Source organism: Adiantum capillus-veneris, chromosome 29 (genome assembly GCF_014529385.1).
Source record: "Adiantum capillus-veneris isolate H3 chromosome 29, ASM1452938v2, whole genome shotgun sequence".
NCBI lineage: Eukaryota > Viridiplantae > Streptophyta > Polypodiopsida > Polypodiales > Pteridaceae > Adiantum > Adiantum capillus-veneris.
The window spans coordinates 7,889,874-7,914,055 of record NC_140959.1 but is presented as its reverse complement, the minus strand read 5'-3'; the positions used below and the strand labels follow the sequence as shown (position 1 = coordinate 7,914,055).

General features: G+C 46.8%; 1 protein-coding gene across 2 annotated transcripts in view; it reads right to left on the bottom strand.

The window, feature by feature from the left end:
* Positions 1-24,182, bottom strand: part of LOC147418699 (uncharacterized) — a 126,599-nt gene that overhangs the window by 83,172 nt on the left and 19,245 nt on the right. The gene's annotated exons all lie outside the window — the stretch shown is intronic.

The following is a 24,182-nucleotide window of genomic DNA, read 5'->3' as shown; positions in this document are numbered from 1 at the left end:
TTCACTTTTCCGCCCCATGGGTGCATGACCAGGCTGGAACATCTTCTGTTCTGCTGTTCCATGAGTCAACATGCTAGGTAGGCATCCCCTTCAGCTAGATTTCGGTAGAGTGAACCTATTCTCTACCAGTGCTTGCCTTCATTGGTTGATTGCACAGGAAGGCACTTAAGCTCAAGCAGTCTGAACACTGCCTTGATAAAAAGCAAAGCATACAAAGACCAAAGAAGAATCTTGACATGTCTGTACAAGCGAACTAGGTGAGGTCTCTCAATGGCTTGCCGAAGGGAAACTTTGAATAAAAAAATAAGGCTAGTTCCACTAGAAACAATGAGTAATATATGCTTTTGAGAAACTTTAAATGAAAAGAAAAATCTGTCAGGTCTGCTAGATATAATGTTTTATACTGAAAATAATGAATAAGGAAAGCTCTAAACTTGCTTAATGACTCAACACCAGGCCCATTGTCACAAGCTGGTGACATGGCACCACCCCTAGTGGGGTTAGGGCCAATAAAGCCCAAGTGTAGACAACCGGCCAATAAAGACCAAATCCTGAAAGCGTGGGTGCTCACATGGACAATTCTACAGACACCACCAAAAATCACCAGGATGATTGCGTGGCACTGTACGGACTGCCGCACATCGTGGAGCTGCTTTTTTGGCGAGGGAAGCTTTTGGGACGCGAAGTCTTCCATGTGTACTTCAAGGCCAGGGGCCTATAAATATGTACTTGGGGGCTCACTCTGGCATTCCAGGTTTTGTGGAAATAGAGCAGAGCCCCTAAAAATGTTCTCTCTCTCTCTCTCTCTCTCTCTCTCTCTCTCTCTCTCTCTAACAGAAGCAGCCCTGGCACCAGACCCCCCATGTACCACATATTACACCCCCCCATTTGTACAGGATGGAGCTAGATAGCTTGATTGTCACGGGGACGTGGCAACTGTTAACTATGTCACGAGGACGTGGCAACTGCTAACTTTAGTTGTTGGTTTCTTTCCAAGGGGTTTTGTTTTATTTTTGAGACCCTCTTCTTGAAGTAGCAAACGGTCGGACATTGCATGGCCAATATGAACGGTAGTTTCATCCGCAGATGGGTAGTGGTCGGCACTGGAATTCGTATGGTAAGAGGATGTCTAGGCTCAGAGCAAGATCATATAGGTCCCCCCGTCGCACTTAGTAAGTTGATGGATACTAGGAAGTGAACTCAGTTAAGGCATAAAGTCAAGGTGGGACTACCAACAAAAAGTATCCGACAGTTGGGCCACATTGCACTTTTGGATGCGGTCCCAATGAGGATAGATGGTCAGAAGACCAGTGGGAGCCCAACGGAAGCATCTCCTAAAATTTAGGGAACTGCTATTTTGGGCCGTGAAATGTGTTCGCGTCATTACCTCCGGTATGACTAGGGGAACATTTTACAACTCTGTCGCAAAGTCAACTGGGCAACCGGTCAGGATATTTTTAAGCGACGAACCCGAAACGGGAAAATGCTTGTAAATGCGCCAAGTGTCACATTTTTAAGCTGGGAGAGGCCTTCATTTGCAATTTGTCACAGGTTAAGAGCTATGGAGTGCTTCCTTTCCCTCTCATGTACAGTGTGGTGCTAGGCGTGATGCCCTACACACTACACACTGCTCTCTCTCCCCCCTACGTGAAGTTATGTGATGCCCCACAAGAGGGCTCCTCATTTGACTCATGTACAGTTGTGTGGGTTCATGCTTTTGTGCTGAGGCAAGAGCCTCCTTGAGCAGGAACAGGGGTAGATAGCTGCTACTCCAAAGCAGGCACTGGTGAGGGTCATAACCTCACCGTACAGGTGCAAAATCAGCGCTGTGTATGCGCTGTAATTTTACTGTTTTTCAGCCATACGGATGCCAGAACCTTTGGGAATCGTGCCCCACTGGCAGAGGACAGTTAGGGGACTGTTTGGGGCTGAAAACAAGGCAAAAACCAGTAAATACAGCGTGCTGAATTTACTGTTTTTGGGCAGGAATCAGAGGGTATACGCCAATAGAAGCGAGTTCCAACAAGGGAATTGGTTTCGCGCAAGTTTAGGGGCTATTATGTTGCCGAAATTTGGCCAAAACAAGCGGTATCCAGTGGGATACAGTCAAAGGATTCCCAAGACTCTTCTTTGTACTTTACCCTCCTAAAGAATAAAGAAATACCGAAAGGGGCGCCAATTTTGGGGCCTATAGGTTGTCGGCGTCTGCTCGGAGCATTCTAGCTTCCGAGCCCTGTGTGTGATTAAGTGTTAATTCCCGTTACAGGTCTCCTTTGCAAAGTGCTCTGTGTGTGTGTCTAAAGTAAAGAATTTCGGGTGAAAGCCAAAGCCTACCGCCCCACCACGGGCCAGTTTCATGGTTCCATCTCCGGGACATCAATCACTTTTTCCTTAGAGAGTGAGCCTCGATTGTTTAGGGTAAAGACACAGAGTGTGCAGGAACTCGGGGATTACACTATGGCCGACAAGGGGAAGGGAATTATGGAAGAGGGTTCCTCTTCAAAGGACAGGCAGGAGATTCCTATGGTTTTTGAGATTGGCAAGAGCTTACGGCCACGTCAGTTTGTACCTCCTGTCAACGTGAATGTCCCTCCAGTAGTACAGGGCTTTATGACTGGGCAACTTGAGGATGATGCGTTCAAGACTCAGTTAGTTGCCGCGGTGAATGTCTTTTCGCAGCTGGTGTAGGATCCGAGGTTTATGGAATTCTTGCAAGCGCCACCAGTGCAACAACAAAATAGACAACCTACGCCGCGTACGGAGCTTGTTGATGCTCAAGCCCAGGTACATCATGTGGCGCAGGAGGAAAGGGAACACTCGCATGTTGCGGAGTCAAGGGCTCCAAAGCAAGTTCCTCCCGTGCTTGAACAGGTGGCTAGAACGCCTATGCCACAGGTTATGCCAATTCAGCCCGCCACCTTTCAGAGCGGGCATGCTGTCTTGAATGGACAGGGAGCTAGATACCAGGCTATGCACTCAGTTTTTCCACCACCCACGGTACATCCTGGGTATTTCGGGGGTGGATCAGTGTTTCAAAGTATGGCTGGTTATGCGCCTGGAAGTCAGCCGTACATGCCAGGAACAGTGTTCGGGGGTATGCAAGGCATCATGCCAAACCCCATGTATGGTAGTATCGGCATGCAGCAAGGTTTCCACTGCAACCAGGGCCAGTTTGGGGTGCCACAGGGTCATTTTGGCATGGCTGGTTTTTGTGGACAGCAGCCAGATATCGCACCTCTGACGCAAAATGTGAATAGCCAACACGTGCCGATCATGCCTACTACAGTGCCCATGTTGCAGACCATTCCGTATGACAAATTGGGGGCACTAGAGAAGCCGAAGGCTTACAAAGAATGTGGTGCAACGGTAAAGTTCAGTACCTTCAGTGGTTTCGAGGATAAGACAAAGGCCCTCACTTTCCTCCAGCAGTTTGATACAGCTTATGCGGGAGGGAATTTTACAGAGGCCTCGAAGGTCAGAAAAGCTGCCACTTTCTTAAAGGACAATGCGCTTACATGGTGGACGACATTGTTAATGCAAGGACAGGCACCCGCCACTTGGGTTTACTTCAAGCAAATGTTTGCATCTGCTTGGCGGTCAAATGAATTTGAAGCCGACGTCATGACAGATTGGCACCAACTTACTTCAGCTTCGTGTAAGAGCTTGCTGGAGTACAATAGGAGGTTTTGTAAAGCGTTACTCTCAAAGACCTCCTACAGATTTGTGCCATTGGCAGAGCAGATAGAGAAGTACTGTTGTGGGCTGCCTAAGGGGCTTCGCGATTACTGTACAAAGAACAGAGTGGCTACCCTTACTCAGCTTATGGAAGTTGCGAACATTGGTCTTGCCTTGTTGAAAGGAGAGGACAATGGATTTCCGAGCAGTGACAAAGGAGGGCAGCAAAAGAAAAATTCAGCGAAGAAGCCCTTTGTGAAAAGGGCTCCTGATGCGTCACAGGGGTCAGAAAAGGCCACCAAAGACAAGGATTCAGCCGGGACTTCTGGAGCGCAGGCAAAGAAACAGAAAAGGAAGCCTTTTGTGCGCAAGTCGCTCGAGGAAAAGAAGGTCCTAATGGCTGAGAACAAATGCTTTATATGCAAGCAGCCTGGTCACTTTTCTATCAATTGTCCACAAAGGAAAAAGGCCAGCTGACTCAGAGGATAAAGAAGACCAGAAAGGCAAGAAGCCAAAACCCACGGCAGGTTTAGTGCCAGACATGGTGGGTGACAGACCCAACACAGATGCCAGTGAGTTATGCAGGGTATGGGGTAAAGTTAGGGATCAGACGGCACTCATCTTCTTTGATCCAGGTGCCAAAGCCAACTTTATCTCACCAGAGTTAGCTATGAAGCTGGGCATCAGAGCTGAAGAGATGGGGTACACAGGAGAGGCAGGGTTGGCATGTCCTGGCCACTCAGAGTGTGTTACTCCCATCATTGGAAAACTGCGTTTGCATATTCAGTCGTATGTGGACACTGAAGAGTTTTACATCATGCCGCTGGAAGGTTGTGACGCCTTGTTGGGGATCCCGTGGATGTTTCGAATGCATGGAGTCTTGGATGCCTACAACAAAAAGATCACTGTACAGCATAAGGGCAAAACTCACATCTTGGATGTAAAGCTTAAAGGAGAGTCAGTCCCTATTGTATCTGCTTCTACTATCACTTCTGTAATAAAGAATCATCTTTCTGTGTACTTGATTTTTGCACATGATGTCTCAGATAGTGATCAGTCAAATTTATATGTGTTAGATAAAGAAAGGTCAGCATTTTTGAAAAAGTTTAGTGACTGTTTTTCTGATTCATTACCGTCGCAATTGCCGCCAGAGAGACCTGAGGACCATCGGATAGATTTGGTGCCAGGGTGTAGTCCACCAAATAGACCTCCCTATAGGGTTAGTGCGGCGCAGCAGAAAGAGATTATGGGCCAGGTTGAGGAGTTATTAGAGAAGGGGCTGATTCAGCCTAGTTCTTCACCCTTTTGCTCCCCAATGCTCCTAGTGCAAAAGAAGGATGGCTCATGGCGCATGTGTATTGATTACCGTGCGTTGAATAAGAATACCATCAAGAATAGGTTCCCTTTTCCTAGAATTGATGATATTCTAGAGGGTGCAGCAATTTTCAGCACGATAGACCTTAAGAGTGGGTACCATCAGATTCGTATAAGGCCAAAGGATGTGCACAAGACTGCGTTTAGAACGACATTTGGTCTTTATGAGTTTCTAGTGATGCCGTTTGGGCTAACAAATGCTCCTGCCACGTTCAACAGAATGATGGACCGGATTTTCCGCTCGCATCAACAGTTTGTTGGACGATCTTCGATGACATGATAGTGTATTCGAAGAATGAAGAGGAGCATAGGCGTCACTTGACCATTGTGTTTGAAGAGTTGCACAGTCACAGGTTACTTGTCAATCCTAAGAAAAGTGAATTCTTCCTCGAAGAGATCCACTTTCTGGGCCACATACTCTCAAAGGATGGTGTTAGAATGGATCCCGCAAAGGTCGAAGCTATCAAGACATGGCCAGACTTGAAGACTGTGCATGATGTCAGAAGCTTCTTGGGATTGTGTTCCTACTATAGAAGGTTTATCAGAAATTTTGCAGAGATAGCATCGCCTCTTCACGCATTGCAAAAGAAAGAGGTCACTTTCAGATGGACCCAAAAAGAGATTTCAGCTTTTAGTCTCTTAAAGGAAAAGTTGACTTCAGATCCAGTTATTGTTTTGCCAAATCTCAGGAAGTCATTTGTGGTCCAACTGGACGTGTGTGGCAGTAGCATCGGAGCAGTGCTAATGCAAGATGGACGGGTAGTAGCTTATGAAAGCCGAATTTTGCAAGGGCAAGAGAGGACTATGCAAGTCTATGAGAAAGAGCTCTTGGCCGTGATTCATGCGCTTTCTAGCTGGAAGCACTACCTCTTAGGTGCTGATTTTGTTGTCCAAACAGATCATCAGACCTTGCAATACTTCTTGACACAGTCAAAGTTATCCGAAAAGCATATGCGATGGGCAAACATTCTTTCCATGTTCCACTTCCAGATTATGCATGCGGAAGGCAAGAAGAATGTTGTGGCTGATACGTTATCAAGAAAGCCACAAATTTCAGTTGTGTCAATTCCTTATCATCATGAGTTAGATGACATGAAGGAACAGTATACTGCTGATGAAGATTTTGCAAGGATCTTTGAACAGTTACAAGAGGGGCAACATCACGAGCACTACCTTCTCAGAGATGGTTTTATGATGATGCATGGCAGACTTTGTGTCACTAGGCCACTGCGACATAAGGTCATGGAAGAGAGTCATGTCCCACCGTATGCAGGGCATCGTGGTATTGATGCAACAGTTAAAGCGGTAGAGACATTCTTCTATTGGCCTACCTTGAGGAGAGATGTGGATGCCTTTGTGCGAGTATGCATAGTTTGCCAAAAGGTCAAGTTTGAAAGGCAAAAGGCACCAAGGTTGTTACAACCACTGTCGATTCCGGATTATCCATGGGAAAGCATTGCTATGGACTTTATCTTTGATCTTCCAAGGACGCCAACAAGGAATGATGGTATATGGACCATTATCTGCAGGTTCAGCACGCAGGCCCATTTTATCCCTGTCAGGAAGAAGATAAAATCTGACCATATGGCACGCTTGTTGATGTACAATGTGTTTAAGTACCATGGTATGCCACAATCGATTATCAGTGATCGTGATCCTCGCATGACCAGCTTGTTCTGGAGAGCATTGTTTGAGAACATGGGCACTACGCTCAAATTCTCGTCTTCGTTTCATCCACAAACTGATGGACAGTCAGAAGAGGCTAATTCTACTGTCTTAGATCTGCTGAAATGCTATGTGTCAGATAATAAGGGCAAGTGGGAACAGTATTTGCCTATGCTTGAGTATGCGTACAATAATATGGTGCATTCGTCTACGGGCAAAGCACCTTTTGAGATTGTTGAAGGCGGTAAAAAGGTTCCTCCCATTTTGCATACAAAGGACAAGATTTTTGAGGCAGATCGATATGTTGAGAATATGGATGAGATGTATAAGAAGATTAAAGTTGCCTTGGAGAAGACTCAGGCAAAGCACAAAAAGGCTGCTGATCGTCACCGTCGTGAATTGCTACTATCACCTGGTGATTGGGTTCTGTTAAGGTTCGAAAAGGCAAGGTTAAAGAAGATGAAGGGCAAGGAACGGCTGTTTCCTAAGCTCAGCATGCATTACTATGGGCCTTTTCAAGTGCTTGACAAGATCAGCGATGTGGCTTACAGGCTGAAATTGCCTGATGCATGGAAGATTCGACCCTTCGTGGGTGATGTGCCAGAAGATACGCCAGATGAGGATCAGCCAGAAGTTGAGGAACTTGATGAGATCCTGGTACCTGAGCAAGTTTTGGCACATAAGGACAGAAAAGTTAAAGGACAAGTTGCAAGACGCTATTTGGTGAAGTTCAAGAACTATCCGCCTATGGATGCAAAGTGGATGGAAGAGCATGAGCTGTCAGAGTCACCAAATGTATTGCAGCTTTACCTTGAAGCCTTTGGGTTACAGCCTACTTATGCCCCAACCCAACGTGTGCAAAGGAGGGCTAATGATAGAGCTAGTACATCAAATGTACATATGAATTCAGTGTAATAGATGGAAATGACAAAAGTATGAAGGCCTCATTAAGTCATTTGTATCTATATGTTATGACCTTTCTTGCGGATACATGCGATGATAAAAGAGTGTTGATAGCACAAGATCATCAGTGGCGTGCATTTATGGTATGCAATCGAGGACGTTTGCGATTTCAAGAGGGGGGTATGTCACGGGGACGTGGCAACTGTTAACTATGTCACGAGGACGTGGCAATTGCTAACTTTAGTTGTTGGTTTCTTTCCAAGGGGTTTTGTTTTATTTTTGAGACCCTCTTCTTGAAGTAGCAAACGGTCGGACATTGCATGGCCAATATGAACGGTAGTTTCATCCGCAGATGGGTAGTGGTCGGCACTGGAATTCGTATGGTAAGAGGATGTCTAGGCTCAGAGCAAGATCATATAGGTCCCCCCGTCGCACTTAGTAAGTTGATGGATACTAGGAAGTGAACTCAATTAAGGCGTAAAGTCAAGGTGAGACTACCAACAAAAAGTATCCGACAGTTGGGCCACATTGCACTTTTGGATGCGGTCCCAATGAGGATAGATGGTCAGAAGACCAGTGGGAGCCCAACGGAAGCATCTCCTAAAATTTAGGGGACTGCTATTTTGGGCCGTGAAATGTGTTCGCGTCATTACCTCCGGTATGACTAGGGAAACATTTTACAACTCTGTCGCGAAGTCAACTAGGCAACCGGTCATGATATTTTTAAGCGACGAACCCGAAACGGGAAAATGCTTGTAAATGCGCCAAGTGTCACATTTTCATGAACTTTCCTCCTACAGAAAAATGGGCGTTGATTTTTAAGCTGGGAGAGGCCTTCATTTGCAATTTGTCACAGGTTAAGAGCTATGGAGTGCTTCCTTTCCCTCTCATGTACAGCGTGGTGCTAGGAGTGATGCCCTGCACACTACACACTGCTCTCTCTCCCCTCTACGTGCAGTTATGTGATGCCCCACAAGAGGGCTCCTCATTTGATTGATGTACAGTTGTGTGGGTTCATGCTTTTGTGCTAAGGCAAGAGCCTCCTTGAGCAGGAACAGGGGTAGCTAGTTGCTACTCCAAAGCAGGCACTGGTGAGGGTCATAACCTCACCGTACAGGTGCAAAATCAGCGCTGTGTATGCACTGTAATTTTACTGTTTTTCAGCCACACGGACACCAGAACCTTTGGGAATCGTGCCCCACTGGCAAAGGACAGTTAGGGGACTGTTTGGGGCTGAAAACAGGGAAAAAACCAGTAAATACAGCGTGCTGAATTTACTGGTTTTGGGCAGGAATCAGAGGGTATACACCAGTAGAAGCGAGTTCCAACAGGGGAATTGGTTTCGCGCAAGTTTAGGGGCTGTTATGCTGCCGAAATTTGGCCAAAACAGGCGGTATCTAGTGGGATACAGTCAAAGGATTCCCAGGACTCTTCTTTGTACTTTACCCTTCTAAAGAATAAAGAAATACCGAAAGGGGCGCCAATTTTGGGGCCTACAAGTTGTCGGCATCTGCTCGGAGCATTCTAGCTTCCGAGCCGTGTGTGTGATTAAGTGTTAATTCCTGTTACAGGTCCCTTTGCAAAGTGCTCTGTGTGTGTGTCTAAAGTAAAGAATTTCGGGTGAAAGCCAAAGCCTACCGCCCCACCACGGGCCAGTTTCATTGATGCACTCTCATGATTGTACTACCCTGAGCACATAGACATGCTCCATCCCTCCTCAGATATCCCCTGGATATATCACCATCACCATCTTCAGCACATCACTACTTATTTTCAGTCGGGCAGCATTGTACTTTGCCTTTCGGAGGTTGTATCATATTTACTTCCCTGTACGTAGGCACCTTTTGGGCGCCTATAGGTGGTCAAAGTAATAGAGAACCAGCGATGCTCTCTCTGTCAAAGGTGCAACGGAAAAGGGTGAATCTCATGAACTTGCCTGCAACTGCGAGTAAACTCCTCTCCGTACCGAGCAGCCAATAGATCTTGGATCTATCGTGATAGATCTCGTCGTCGTCAAGCTCCTAGCACGTACCACCCACCGAACGGGCACGAGAACTCTCCGTAGGCGATGTCACACAGAGAGGGTGTACACACGACAGAGGAGAGGGAGCGCTAGCTAGAGAGAGAGAGAGAGAGAGAGAGAGAGAGAGAGAGATCACTGATGAAAAATGCAAGGGAGAGAGATCGACGTGGAGAGAGAGAACGCTAGAGAGAGAAAGTGACCGCACACAGAAAAACGATAGCAAGCTGGAAAACGCTAGAGAGAGGGAGTGTGCCCAAACGTTGGACCTCTGCACTGATAACACATGCCAAAAGTACAAGGGAAGGGGGGGCCATATAGGCAAATCTCTTATTTGCCCTAACTGCAGCAAAACATGGTCCCATAAATGGCCTCATAAATGCTAATAAATATGTAAACTCACTAAAAGTGAACAGACACATATTTAGTAGCAGAAGTGCATAAGACTCCAGACTCTAACCACGGGAAACCCTAGGAACGGAGGTCCCGTCTCATGCCAGCCTACCAAGTGAGCAACACAATGAAGTGCACCCCCGTGAACAAGTAGGTCTACCTCAAGTACGGCCGGGCACAGCCACAACAACCCTCACTCCCTAATCTGAACCTAGGAGATATTGGAGCCACCACCGCACAGAAATCTGAACTCTAACCACCCCTCTCAACTCCTAGACAGGAAACAAGTCCTTGGGAGCTGGCATGAGAGAATAATGTCCCCTGTGGAAGAGGTTTGGTGAAGATGTCAGCAGGGTTATCCGATGTCAAGATGTACTCTAGTCGAATAGGGCCATCCTAGGTCTTCTCACACACAGTTCGAGTTGTCATAGTACATGATGGTCGTCTATTAGGGAAAGCCCATCTGCAATAGTAACCTCCGAATCCACAGTGACTCACATGTAGCAGTGCAAACAGCTCAGTACTCTACCTTTATGGAGGATAAGGCAAATGTTGGTTGTTTCTTGCTCCTTCATGAAACTGCTCCTGAGCCAAAAGAAAAGGAGTCGATCATTGTCCATCTAGATCTCCACCCTAATCCAAATCACTCCATCTTCGTAGAATGAAATGGAAGTCTGTACCTCGAGCCGCATAGTGAATGCCTAATCACTTGGTCGCCTTTAAATACCGCAGAGTTGGAAGAGCTTGCTGCAAATGTGACTTGACGGGTTTCTGCATAAAAGAACTGATGGGAAACTGACATCAAACAGGGTGTTAGTACGCAAATGAGAGAATCGACCAATTTATGATATTATATAGCATCTCCTACAATGGGGAGATCAAACTGTGACAACTTCTGTTGAGATAGGTTTGCACTCGGTCATACCAAATGCTGCCGACAATTCTTGGATATAGCGCTCATGGGAGAGAGAGATTCCCCCCCTTTGTCTACCATATCTCCAATCCAAGAAAATGATAAAGCAAACAAGGTCTCCATGGTACTGTGGATGTGCTCAACATGGCTACATGTAATCACAAGATCATACAAATAGAGGATAACAAGTTTCACTAATCCTCCCTCACACTAAATGTATAAATCTGGGTCTGCAGAAGATCGTCGAAAGGAGTGCCGTAGGAAGAAAGAGTCTATCTTCTAGTACCAGGCTCGAGGGGATTGCTTTAGGCCGTAGAGAGCCTTTAGCAACCTACAGACCATGTCTGCGAAGTCTAGATCCTCGAACCCTAGAGGTTGCTCCACATACACCTCCTCCTCTGAATCACCATTGAGAAAAGCTACAACAACATCCATCTGAAAAACCGGCCACCCGAGAAAGGTAGCAAGGGCAAACTATCCGAATGGTCACCATCCTTGCACTCGGTGCAAAGGTCTCGTCATAGTCCACACCAGGTTTCTGAAAAAAGCCTTTGGCAACTAGTCTTGCTTTGTGCTTTTCCAAAGAACCATCAGATTTGTACTTGGTCCTGTAAACCCATTTGACACCACTCACTTTCCGCTTGGCGAGCCGAGGAACCAACTCCCAAGTGTTGTACTTCTTGATGGAATCAACTTCTTTCTGTATGGCCAACTTTCACTTTGGTTGTGAAAGTGCCTCCTCAATTGTGAGAGGTCTCTAACCTTGATCACTGTAGACATCAAAGCATAATTCACATGTAATAAAGTCCCCTCTACCTTAGCAACACAGAGTCGCTGAGATTGTCATGTAGTACCGGCTCCATGCCAATCGGGTGGAAAATCTGAAGTTGTTGAATCTCGCAAAGTCTCTAATAGCCACTCGGAAACTCGTCTGTCTTGCTCCCCGAGGGAGGAGCTACTAGTTATCCGGCTCTAACTCTACACTATGATAAGAACCACACTCATTTGCATCATCGGGAATAGGTGCGTTCTCCTCCGGACCCTGAGAAACAGGAGTGGAAGAAGAGGGTCTCCATCAGGGTCTCCAAGTATAGGCAAATTAGGGGTCGGCGTGGACTTGGGAGCGAAAGCCCCCTCTGAAGGTGAAGTCTTGTCAAAGATAACATCACGCCTGAGTACAACATCCTTCTTCTCTCGATCATAAAGTCAATATCCCTCCGAAAAAGAGCTGTAGCAGACAAAAAAAATTATCCGAAAGTTGGGGTTAAACTTTCCCCTTTGCTCCTTCGGGACATGGACATAGGCATCGCTCCCAAAAATCCCAAAGTGGGAGATATCGGGCTTCTTACCAAAGTAGGCTTCAAATGGGGTCTTCTTAGGAACTGAAGAGGTTGAAGACCGGTTTATGGTATGAACTGCCGTCGCAACTGCCTCTACTCATAAAGACTTTGGCAAGTCTCGATGCTCAAGCATGGTCCGTGCCATTTCTACCATTGTCCTATTCTTCTGCTCCACAACACCATTCTCTGAAGGTGATCATTCGCAAGCTCTCGCTTGATGCCATGGTCTGCACAAAACTGAATAAAAGCATTGGAGGTAAACTCCCCACCTTTGTCTGATCGAATAGTCTTCGACACTTGATAGATTTCTTTCTCCACAAGAAAACGCCAATTCTTGAAGAGGCCAAATGCCTCGTACTTGTGATGTAGACTGTCATCGAGACGGGCACCACGTGCCAACTGAAAAGAATAGACTAAACAACTTTAAGCACTTCAAATAACAACTGAGCTAAAAGAGAGATACACGAGATGAGGGGTGGCCAAGTTCCACCCCGAGAGAGCATTGGCCCCAAACCTTGGCGCCTCTATCGGAGCTCGGTACGTCGATACTCCATCCTCTATGTGGGAGCGTGCCAGAGAATGAGCCCATGGCACAAATTTAAAGCAATTACATGAAAAGCATCAAACTCAAAAGCAAATGGTCCAAAAGCTGCCAATGCGTTTTGCGGAAATCCGTACAATTGCCATGTCATCAACGTAAAAAGCGAAAATCCGTACAAGTGCCACATCAGCATGTTAGTGTGTTTTGCAAGTTGTTCATACAACTGTTGCCATGTCATCAGTTCTCCACGCTATTCTTCTGGATGTGTGTTGGTCCTGTTTTATTTAAATGTTTATAGGTCACTTGGGCCTAATCAAACGGGTCCCATAAGTTGGTGGGAACTTCTTCTGCTATTGTTGCTTCTTAGGGTTTAGGCCCCTCGGCCGAGATGTGCAGGTTGGCTCCATTCTTCACTGGCTTGACACGTCAACAATTTGTGACATCTCCCCTTCTTGAAAGAAAGTAATCATCCGTGATTACCGTAAATTTGCAAAACTCAAGTTAGCTCAAAAATCTCCGAGGGTCATTAATGGACATTCCAAGGGACAATCAGTTTTCTTATTCCAAATTGGAGCTCTTGATATCCTAGGTCGTTCGCTTCCCAAAAAAATATCATCCAATAAAGAGTCTAATTCCAGCTTGGAGCTCTTGATATCTTGGGTCGTTGGCTTCCCAAAAGAATCTCATCAAATAAGGAATGCTGTAACAGACTTGAGACACTCCAAGTCGAGAATCTACCATGACACCACAAATAATCACTTCAAACAGTTCACAGTTCACAATTGATTCGACACTGGCCCCCTGCGGAGTTCCGTGCCTAAAGATATTGGCCCCAAAGACTGGTGCCCCTTTCGGTATTTCTTTTTGTATTAATCTGTGTTCAAAGTACAAGAGTGCCGGCAGGCGCTCACACTCAGACTCTGCGTCCAGATGCTCTGAGTTGTGAGAGGCCTACTCACATATTTAAAAGTACAAGGGATGCCAAAAGCAGAGCCCCAAAAGCTGAAATCAACAGCTTTCAATAATAAAGCAAGTCTCTTTTTCTCTCTCACAAGCCCTCTTTCTAAATTAAAGCAGAGCTTTTAGCTCTCTCTCTCTCTTTATGCTTTTCTAAAAATAAAGCAAGAGAGCTCTTTCTCTCTCTCCAATTGCGTAGGAAAAAGCAAGGCCCAAAACTACCAAAAAGCTGCCATACAGCACTGCCACGTCAGCAGTATGGAATTCCGCAATTTGCACCGCGTTTTGCGTTGACATCCGTACAGCCTGCCACGTTTCATCTCTGCAACCAGCCAGCCACGTCACCTTTTAGGGTTCAGGGGGTGTGTGGATGTGTACTCGCACGCCACGTCACCAGTGACATACCCCCCTCTTGAAAGCATTGTAATCGCCCTTGATAACGCTTGCAAAACAGACAGAGGCCATAAACCGTCTTAGCAGACACTGACTGTTAGTACCTACGTACTAGGAACACACATCTAGCACATGTACCAATCGACAGTCACATCACAGGACATCACTCAACATCGCAGGACATCACATGAAATTTAACATTCATTCGGATCTTCGACCATGATTTATCCGCAATGTAGCTAGCAATCGCATCTAGATCCACTCAGGAATCTCATAGATGCCTGATTGACTAACCCCTATTGCAACCATGTCTATTCAAGATCAATTAGACCAAAATGCTGCAGTCATTTCGTCTATCAGTTCCTACACTTAAAAACAAGTCAAGAACAAATCGGTTTCATATTCAGGAATTCCATTTCATAAAGTCATACAGTAAAATACTGTCAGCTCTCAGTATCCCTGAAGCTCAAAGAGGCATCAGTGACTCTAGTATTCTCAAAATTCGAGGCATCTGTTTGACAAAGGAGCGGAGTAACTCCCCTCTTGTGCATCCCACTGCACCAGATCTGCGGCAAAGCTGAATTCTGGGTTCCATTTGGAATAGACTATGCTAAACCAAAAGCTTCAAGGTAAAGGTTCACAATCTGAGAAGTATCTGCTAGGTCCTCCTCCTCCATCCACTTCGCATCCAATGCAAGATAGTTCTTGAATTTAACCAAGAACCGCCTTCTTACTTTACCCTTACTCTTTGTGTCCTTATGTGCCAAAATCTGTTCAAGGACAAGGATCTCCTCGTTTTCTTCCACTTCGGGTTGCTCATCTGCTCCCCATCATCAGGCACATCACCTTTAGAAGGTTTCAAGAGACTCACATGAAATGCATTGTGAATCCTCCAAGTGTCAGGTATTTTCAGTCGGAAGGAGACATCATTAATCTTTTCACAGATCTGAAAAGGTCCGTAGTATCGCATACTAAGCTCTGGAAAAAGCCTCTCCTTTCCCTTTTTCTTTCTCAGGCGTACCTTCTCAAAACGTAAGAGCACCCAATCATCCTCCTTCAATTTCAAATCGCGACGATAGCGATCCGCTACCTTTTTCTGTCGTTCTTGAGATTTCTGCAAAGCCTCGAAGACTTTGGCAAAAGCCGTATCTATGTCGCGCGTATACTCATCAGCTTCAAAAATCTTATCTTTTGTGCTTAGGAAGGGTAAAACCTTCGCAGCACCTTCAACAATCTCAAATGGCGCCTTCCCCGTCGAAGAGTGTATCATGTTATTGTAGGCAAATTCCACCAAAGCTAGATATTTTTCCCATTGAGTCTTATGATCTGAGATATCAGACTTCAATAAATCTAAAACCACTGAATTGGTAATCTCAGATTGCCCGTCAGTCTGCGGGTGGAAAGATGACGAGAACTGCAACCGCGTGCCAATGTTCTCCCAAATTGCCTTCCAAAACAAACTTGTAAATCAGGGGGCCCTGTCGGAGACAATCGTCTTAGGCATGCCATGTAATCTAAGAATCTGAGCCACAAACAGTCTCGCTAAGTGATCCGGCTTGATTGTTTTCTTCACTGGAATGAAATGAGCGTGCTTGCTAAATCTGTCAATAACAGTCCAGATACCATCGTGACCACTCTGTGTTCTCGGGAGATCAAAAATAAAATCCATTGCAATACTTTCCCATGGGCGGGTGGGTATGGGCAAAGGCTGTAACAATCCCTACGCTTTATGCCTGTCAAACTTGACCTTCTGGCATACCAAGCAACTGCGCACAAACTCTTCCACATCCTTCTTGAGTCTCGGCCAAAAGAAGTATCTGTCTACCCCTTTCATGGTGGTAGCAATGTCGCGGTGACCCATAAAAGGTGGACAGTGGCATTCGGTCATAACCTTTTCCCTCAACGGCTGTGTAACGCACAACATGGTTTTCCTCATCAAGTAGCCATCCCAACGGATAATCTCTATCTTGGCCAGATCCATTTGCACTCCTGCTGCTGACACAGTGTGTCCCAAAAAGTGTATCTCTGTTAGGAAAAATTCACTTTTCTTTGCATTAATCACTAACTTGTGATCTCGTAATGCCTGAAAGACCTGAAGCAGATGATCTCTATGTTCTGCCTCATTCATGGAGAAAACAATGATATCGTCAAAGAAAGTGCCAACAAATAGCCTACACTCTCGAAAAATTATGTCCATCATCCGGGTAAATGTCGCAGGAGCATTGGTTAAGCCAAAAGGCATCACCAAAAACTCAAATAACCCAAAAATCATCTGAAAGGCCGTCTTGTAGACGTCTCCCGACGCGATTCGAAACTGATGATATCCACTCTTCAAATCAATCCTGCTAAAGCACGAGGATCCCTGTAATTTGTCGAGTATATCATCGATCCTAGGAATCGGAAATCTATTCTTGATGGTGGTTTTGTTGAGAGCTCTATAATCGATGCACATTCTCCAAGATCCGTCTTTCTTCAAAACCAACAACACTAGAGAGCAATACGATGAAGTACTAGGCTGGACAAGACCCTTTGCCAAGAGGTCTTTCACTTCGTTCATAATCTCTTCGTTATGTGCTCGGCTCACACGATAAGGTGGCCGGTTCGGTGGTGTGCTTCCAGGTATCAGATCAATGGTATGATCTTCAGGACGAGCAGGTCGTAACTTGTCTGGCAGGCCCTCTGAGTAGCAATTGGCATGAGAGTGGAGAAAATCTTGGCGTTCTTTATCAAGTTCATACATATTTGTCCTATCCTCATTACTCAACTCTTTCATAAAGATCGAGTAAACAAACAGACTGGATTTCATTAATTTAGAAATGGCCAAAGCCGATACAATAGGCACAGACTCGCCCTTAAGTTTTATATCGAGTACAATGGTTCTGCCCTTCTCTGTAGTCAATGTCGCTTTCCTCGCCTGATAGTCGACCACGGCGTTGTTCTTGTGGTACCAGGGAATTCCCAAGAGAACATCACAACCTTCCAAAGGCATTATGTAAAAGTCCTCATGCCCCAAATACCCCTGACAATGCAACCGAAGTTTGCCAATGACAGGTGTAATGGCTACGTCCCTGCCGGGTGCTGCTAGAACTGCCTCTGCAAGTGGTCCCATCCGATTGGGAGTGATCTCGAGCCGCACCGCCAATTTCGATGAAATGAAGTTGACCTCAGTTCCTCCATCAAAGAAGATCAGGGCCTCTTGGTCTTTCACTTTGCCCCAAGCTCGACAAAGTTCTTTACTCTCGTCCACCGTGCTGGGATCGGTACCCACGCAATCTGAAACCAGTCTTGTTTTCATCTTGTCTTTTCTTCCACGTTCCTCAGCTGCTCTCAAACCCTTAGGCCTTTCGTCGTCCTTGTCATTCTATTCTTTCTGTGCCTTTTTAGGGCACTTCGCGGAGATATGTCCTGTTTCCCCGCATCCAAAGCACTTCCCTTCCCTGACGAAGCGAGCTCTCTCCTGAGGAGTAAGCTTGGGTCGCGCATCTTTCTTTTCTGGGTTGCTCTTTCTCTTTCTACTTTCATTTGTCGAAGTTTGTTCAGCTCTTTGTGTCATGATCTCATCGGTGGGGTAGGTCAGACTGCCAGAGTGGATGGCAAAACCCCGTTTCGCATGACTCATCAACTCTTGAATAGAAGCTGACTTCTGTTCCAAGCAGTGATCTCAGATCTCTGTAGGTGGTAGACCCAAGGTGAACCGCTCAATCTGTTCCTTGAACGAGATCTTCTTAAATGAAGAGCTGGGTAGAAAAGAGCTCCAGAATCTCTCGCAATAAGCGTCCATTGTATCCTTCCTGGTCATCCGAAGATCGTTCCAAGCAGTTCGTATATCACGTTTATACTCTCGAGTCAGCCAAGAAGAAATAAAAAGCCTCTTGAATTTCAGCCATTTAACTGGCGCAGTCTTGCTTAATAGAAGCGTGGACCACCAAGTTCGAGCATTCCCCTTAAAGGCAACTCTCCGAATCTTAGAGTGTTGTGAGTAACGCCCTCCCGCGAAAGCGATGTCAAACTGCTGTACAAAAGACAAAGCCTTCGAAGCATCTCTATAACCAAAAAAAGTGTCAAATTTAATTGATTGTCCACCTTCCTTAAACTCTCTGACTTTCTTGCTTTTGACTTCCAGAAAGTCATACTGGTTGGCTTTATAAAAATTCTTCTTCTTTGCATAAAAGTTGCTGTCGTCAGAGTCTGAACTGTCTGTAGACGAGTCCTCTGTAGAACTATCACTCACGGGGCGAAATTTAGACTTCTTTGCCTTTTTCTTGCCCTTTCTGAAGCGTTGCTTTTTGCTTCGCTTTTTGCCTTTTCGGTCTTCTTCGCTCGAGTTAGATGAGCTAGAAGAACTGTCACAAGAAGAAAAAGAAGAAGAAGAAGAACTGGGTACTCCTTCAAATCGAACACGCTTCTCTTTTCAAATGTCGACTGACGACCCAAATAACCCAGGAAGTCAGTGCCTTTCTTTTGCTCTTTGCCGTGCTTTTTAGCTTTGTTTTGCGCGTCAAAAAGCTGAGCAATTCGTGCATCAACCACCTCTTCTAATTCCTTCTCTGTATATTTCTTGTGAGCAGATGGTTTCTTGAGAGCGGGTTTTGGAGGTGGTGGTGTGGTTTTCTGCCACTGCGCTTGCACCAAGAAGTCTCGCTCATATATTTTGCAAATTTTGGGTCCTTCGCAAAATTGAGCATCATCTTTGTTGCATCGCCGATCAATTGATGACGCTCCATCTCTCGACGCTCCGCCTGAGTAGGCCGAGGCAGGCCACACTCCTTGCCGGAATCTTCCTTGCGATCCCTTCTTGCATCTCCATATGTAGAGGGAGTCGATTGATCTTTGCCTGAAGCCATAGGTGCCGCGGAAAAAATTTGGGATCGGATTTCCCACACAAGAGAAATCGGTCATGCTCTGATACCACTGTAACAAACTTGGACACTCCAAATTGAGAATCTACCACGACACCACAAATAATCACTTCAAATAGTTCACAGTTCACAATTGATTCAACACTGGCCCGGCAGAGTTCCGTGCCTAGAGATATTCGCCCCAAAGACTGGCGCCCCTTTCGGTATTTCTTTTTGTATTAATCTGTGTTCAAAGTACAAAAGTGCGGGCAGGCACTCACACTCAGACTCTGCAGCCAGATGCTCTTAGTTGTGAGAGGCCTGCTCACATATTTAAAAGTACAAGGGATGCCAAAAGCAGAGCCCCAAAAGCTGAAATCAAAAGCTTTCAATAATAAAGCAAGTCTCTTTTTCTCTCTCACAAGCCCTCTTTCTAAATTAAAGCAGAGCTTTTAGCTCTCTCTCTCTCTGTTTATGCTTTTCTAAAAATAAAGCAAGAGAGCTCTTTCTCTCTCTCCCATTGCGTAAAAGCAAGGCCCAAAACTGCCAAAAAGCTGACGTACAGCACTGCCACATCAGCAGTACGAAATTCCGCAATTTGCGCCAACATCCGTACAGCCTGCCACGTGTCATCTCTGCAGCCATCCAGCCACGTCACCTTTTAGGGTTTCTTGCAGGGGGGGTGTGGATGTGTACTGGCCCGCCATGTCACCAGTTTGTAACAAATGTTCAGTGGCTGGCACATCACAAGCAAAACAAATGCTCACATATGCATGTTATAAGACGCAACGAGCAGCGTCGTTGAGCATTCCCCCGAGACAGACAGTCTGCGGTATGAAGCTACTCAACGACTACCTCGTCACTTCCCCCGCAAATAACCTAAAAAGGTACGGGCCATGAGCTCAGAGGACTGATACAACCAAACGCTCCCCACACCGCAGCTTGCGTTGCTTGGAGGTTCACGCATACAACCGAACGCTCCCGAGACATCCCGTCTACGTCATTCGAAGGTTTTCCAGCATACAACGAAATGCTTCGGTCTGCGTCGTCCGGAGGTTTTCCGGCATACAATGAAACGCTCCCCAGACATCTCGTCTGCATCGTTCCGAGGTTTTCAAGCATACAACAAAAGGCTATCCAAACATCCCATCTGCGTCGCTCCGAGGTTCAGACAATACCAAAACAACATTTCTCACTACTCCACCTGGGAGAAAATCACCAAGCATTGAAACCTGTATTGAAACCAGAGTCAAACAATTCAAATCAGCACCAATACAGGTTCAAGACAGATGCCATCCATTTCAATCAAATTACAAATAGGATCACCAAACAAGTTCTCAAACACAATAACTTCTTCATCCAAGAAGGAACGCGCTTGCTGCCTGCTGTGCTCGCCCACCCCTCACCCGCCTCGCGCTGCCTTGCCCCCCCTCTTCCAACCCCCGCATTGTTCCCCCCACCCCTCCCGTGCGGCCTTCAGCCCGCCATCCCTTAACCTGCTAGCCCTCAGCAAAGCATCCCTTAGTCCCCCTATCCGCCCGCCACCTTTGCGCACCATCCATTGCCCCCCTCTCCCGCCCAAATCCCCTTTTAGGCCTCGCTCTGTTTAGCCTCGACAATGGTGTTTCTTGGACTCTACTCGTCAGAGATTCTTAGAGGGTTGTCTTCACTCGACCCCCTTCCGTCACAACAGCACACACAAATGGAGGCTCATGCTCCACCCCAGAGGGACTCTTAAGAAGCCCCCTCGCTCGACCCTGCAGAGCCCACCATCCGACTTGCTCTTTCGTCGACGAAGCAAGCGAGCCTTGCAGCAGAGGTGGAACGTCACCAGGCAACTCCCTCATCTGCAAGATCATCGGCACACGACCTAGCAGAGGAGAGGTGCGTGATCTCCTCCAGTCCAGCCTTTTAGCAAAGGTGGGCAATATCCTCGACGTTCAGCTTCTCGGACGTGGCTACTGCCAGATAGAGTTTGAGACCCCCGAGATGGCGTCCAAGGTCATTGCGATGAGTCCTCTGGCCATCCGAGGAGCTTGAGCTTATTTTCGACAGTGGCGCCATGGTTTCAACCCAGCTACCGATGTTCTTGTCGAGGAGGCAGACCTTCCCATCTCAATTTGCTTCCCCGGCCTGAGGAGAGAGTACCTTCCGGTCCTATCCATGATTGGCCCAGAGATTGGGACTGTCCAGGAGACACCTCGTACGGTAGCCTCTGTAGCTCCAAGGCAACTGGCATACCCACAGTACGCGTTCTGGTTCGCGACACCCACACCCTCTCAAAGATCATTCTACTACCTCGAGTGAGTGGTGGTGGCCTCCGCCAGAGTGTAGAGTATTCGGGCCTCCCAAATCAATGCTTCATTTGTCGACAGATGAGCCATCTTACGAAGACTTGTCCACAGAGGAGGCCCCGACCTTCACCTCAGACTCAGCCCTAGCCTCCTAAAGCTGGCCAGCATCAGCAAACAGAGACACAGAGTACTCAGGCAGATGCACCCTTCGAGCCTGGGGCCAGGTAGAGGAGGGCTGGCAGCAGGTCCGTGGTCGGCGTCGACAAAGGCCGCACGTCAGCCTAGCCCTCCAGGTGGTCGCCAGGCTCCACGCCAAGAGCAGTGGGTTCCCACAAGGAACCGTTTCGATCCTCTTCAGCGACGAGGCCCCACTTTCACCCTCCACCTCAGCCTCACCACCGACAACCCCTCTGTCATCAGCGTTTGACTACTATCTATCCTTTTTGTTGATTTCTTTCTTATAACTTATTTATTTTCACTTTTTGGAAACACCCCTTAGGAAATCTAACTGCCCTGCATTGCATAGCTAGTGTGGAACTGTTCAGAGGGAGTCCAGGCCTGAGGACAAGAGAGCACTAAGGTTGGACAAGGACTATGGTTAGCCAAAGTGGGGTCATTAACTAGCCAAAGTGGAATCCTTTGCTACAGAGGCTACATTTCAGTTCTTGGTGTGGCTGCAGTGTACAAAGAGGGTCGGATGACCTAGAAAGATACAATGGCAGCATCTCCTCAAATTTAGGGAACTGCTATTTTGGGACCTGAAAATGTGTTCGCGTCATTACCTCCGGAATGACAAGGGGAACATTTTATTACTCTGCCGTGAAGGCAACTGGGCAACCCGTCGGGAGATTTTTAGGCGGCAACCCCGAAACGGGAAATGGCCTGTAAATGTGCCACGTGACACATTTCTGTGCACTTTCCTCCTGTAGGAAGAAGTGGCGCTGATTTTAGAGAAGGGAGGCTCATTTTCAAGCTTTTGTCACAGGTTGAGAGCTATGGAGTGCTTCCTTTCCCTCTTATGTACAGTGCGGTGCCAGGAGTGATGCCCTGCACGCTACGCACTGCTCTCTCTCTCCCCTATGGCAGTATGTTATGCCCCTCTAGTGGGCTTTTCAATTGACCAATGTACAATTGTGTGGGTTCATGCGCGATTGCCAAGGCCAGAGCCTCTTGCACAGGTACTGGATTAGCTAGCGGCTAATCCCCCGCAGGTACAGGTGATTCGGAGAGGTTTCACGTGCGAAATCTCATCCGATTCAAAGGGCAAGTAGCCCTAAAGGTGCGGGAGCTCGAGGACTTGCTACGGATGCGACCGGCACGCAAAACGGAGCCCGAAACTGTGAATTACAGCCTGCTGTGTATTTTTGCAGGTTTAGTGTCTTGGCCCTAAAAGGGCCCTAATACCCCCAGGAGGTTCGAGGACGCGAGGGGACCGCTGTACAGGTGATCTGGCGCATTTTCGGGGCAGAAAACAGAGAATTCAGCATACTGCAGATTCTCGCCAGGTTTTGCAAAGTGTCCGTATGCGTCGGGAAAGTCATCCAATGCGTGGGAATACTGACTGTGAAGGGTCCTAGTACAGTTATGCTGCCAAAATCGGGCCAGAACAGTTGAAATTCAGCCAAGGTTGTGCGGGGCAGCTTGTAGGGAACCACAGCATTTATTCCCTCTTTTAAAGAATAAAGAAATACCGAAAGGGGCGCCTATTTAGGGGCCAATCTGGTGTCGGTCTTCTCATACAGGTGCAATCTAGCAGCCTGTATCCCTTTCCCCTTTTGTTGTGTCTTGAAAGTACAAGTAAAGTGGGCGACAAATTAAATGGGTGAAAGCAAATAAGGTTTAAGTCTAAGGTCTACCGCCCTTTTTGGATTAAACAGGCTGGTTTCATGATTCCATCGCCGGGATTAAATCACTTTTTCCCATAGAAGTGAGCCTTGGTCAGTTTGGGCTTGAAGACATAGGGGATCATAGACCAAACACAGGGAATTGCAATTATGGCTGACAGACCAGATGATGTGATTGAAGAGGTTTCCTCTTCACAAGGTCAAGAGACACATGAAGTGGGTTGAGTCTTCAAGACCACCACAGACGGATGATGATATATTCAGGACCCAGATGACTACTGCTGTGGCTATGTTCACACAAGTAATGCAGAACCCGAGGTTTTTAGCCTTTCTGCGACCTCCCCTTCTGTCTTAGCAAGTTGGGTCACTGGATCATATTGAAAAGCCTATTAAGGCTCAAGCACAGGTGATTCATACTGCAGAGTCAATGGAAATACATGTACACTTGACGGAGAACATGCAGTCTCCACAACCTGTGCCTAAGGTGCAAGAACAGGTGGCTGAAATGCAAGTCTTTCAAGCTGTACCAGTTCAGCCAGCCACCTTTCAACAGCCTATAGCTGGTTCTAATGGACAGGGAAGCAACCTACAGGCTATGCAACAAGTCTTCCCACCGCCTTCAGTACACCCTGGCTATTTTGGAGGTGGATCGGTATTCCAGAGCATGGCTGGTCATGCACCTGGAAATCAGTTTTACACACCAGGAACAGTGTTCGGGGGTGCGCAAACAATGATGCCTAACCCCATGTATGGTGTCACGAGCATGCTACCAGGGTTTCAAAGCGCTCAGGGCCAATTTGGGATGCCACAGGCAAATTTTGGTATGGCTGGAATTACAAATCAACAGCCAAATATGGCATTTCCAGGTCAACTTAATAGCGGCCAAGGAACACAGATGAACCCTAACAGTGTTCCCATGTTTCAGTCACTTCCATATGACAACTTAGCGCCGTTGGAGAAGCCAACTCCGTACAAAGAAGGTGGCAAAGGTGTGGCATTCACGACCTTTACAGGTTTTGATGACAGGAAGAA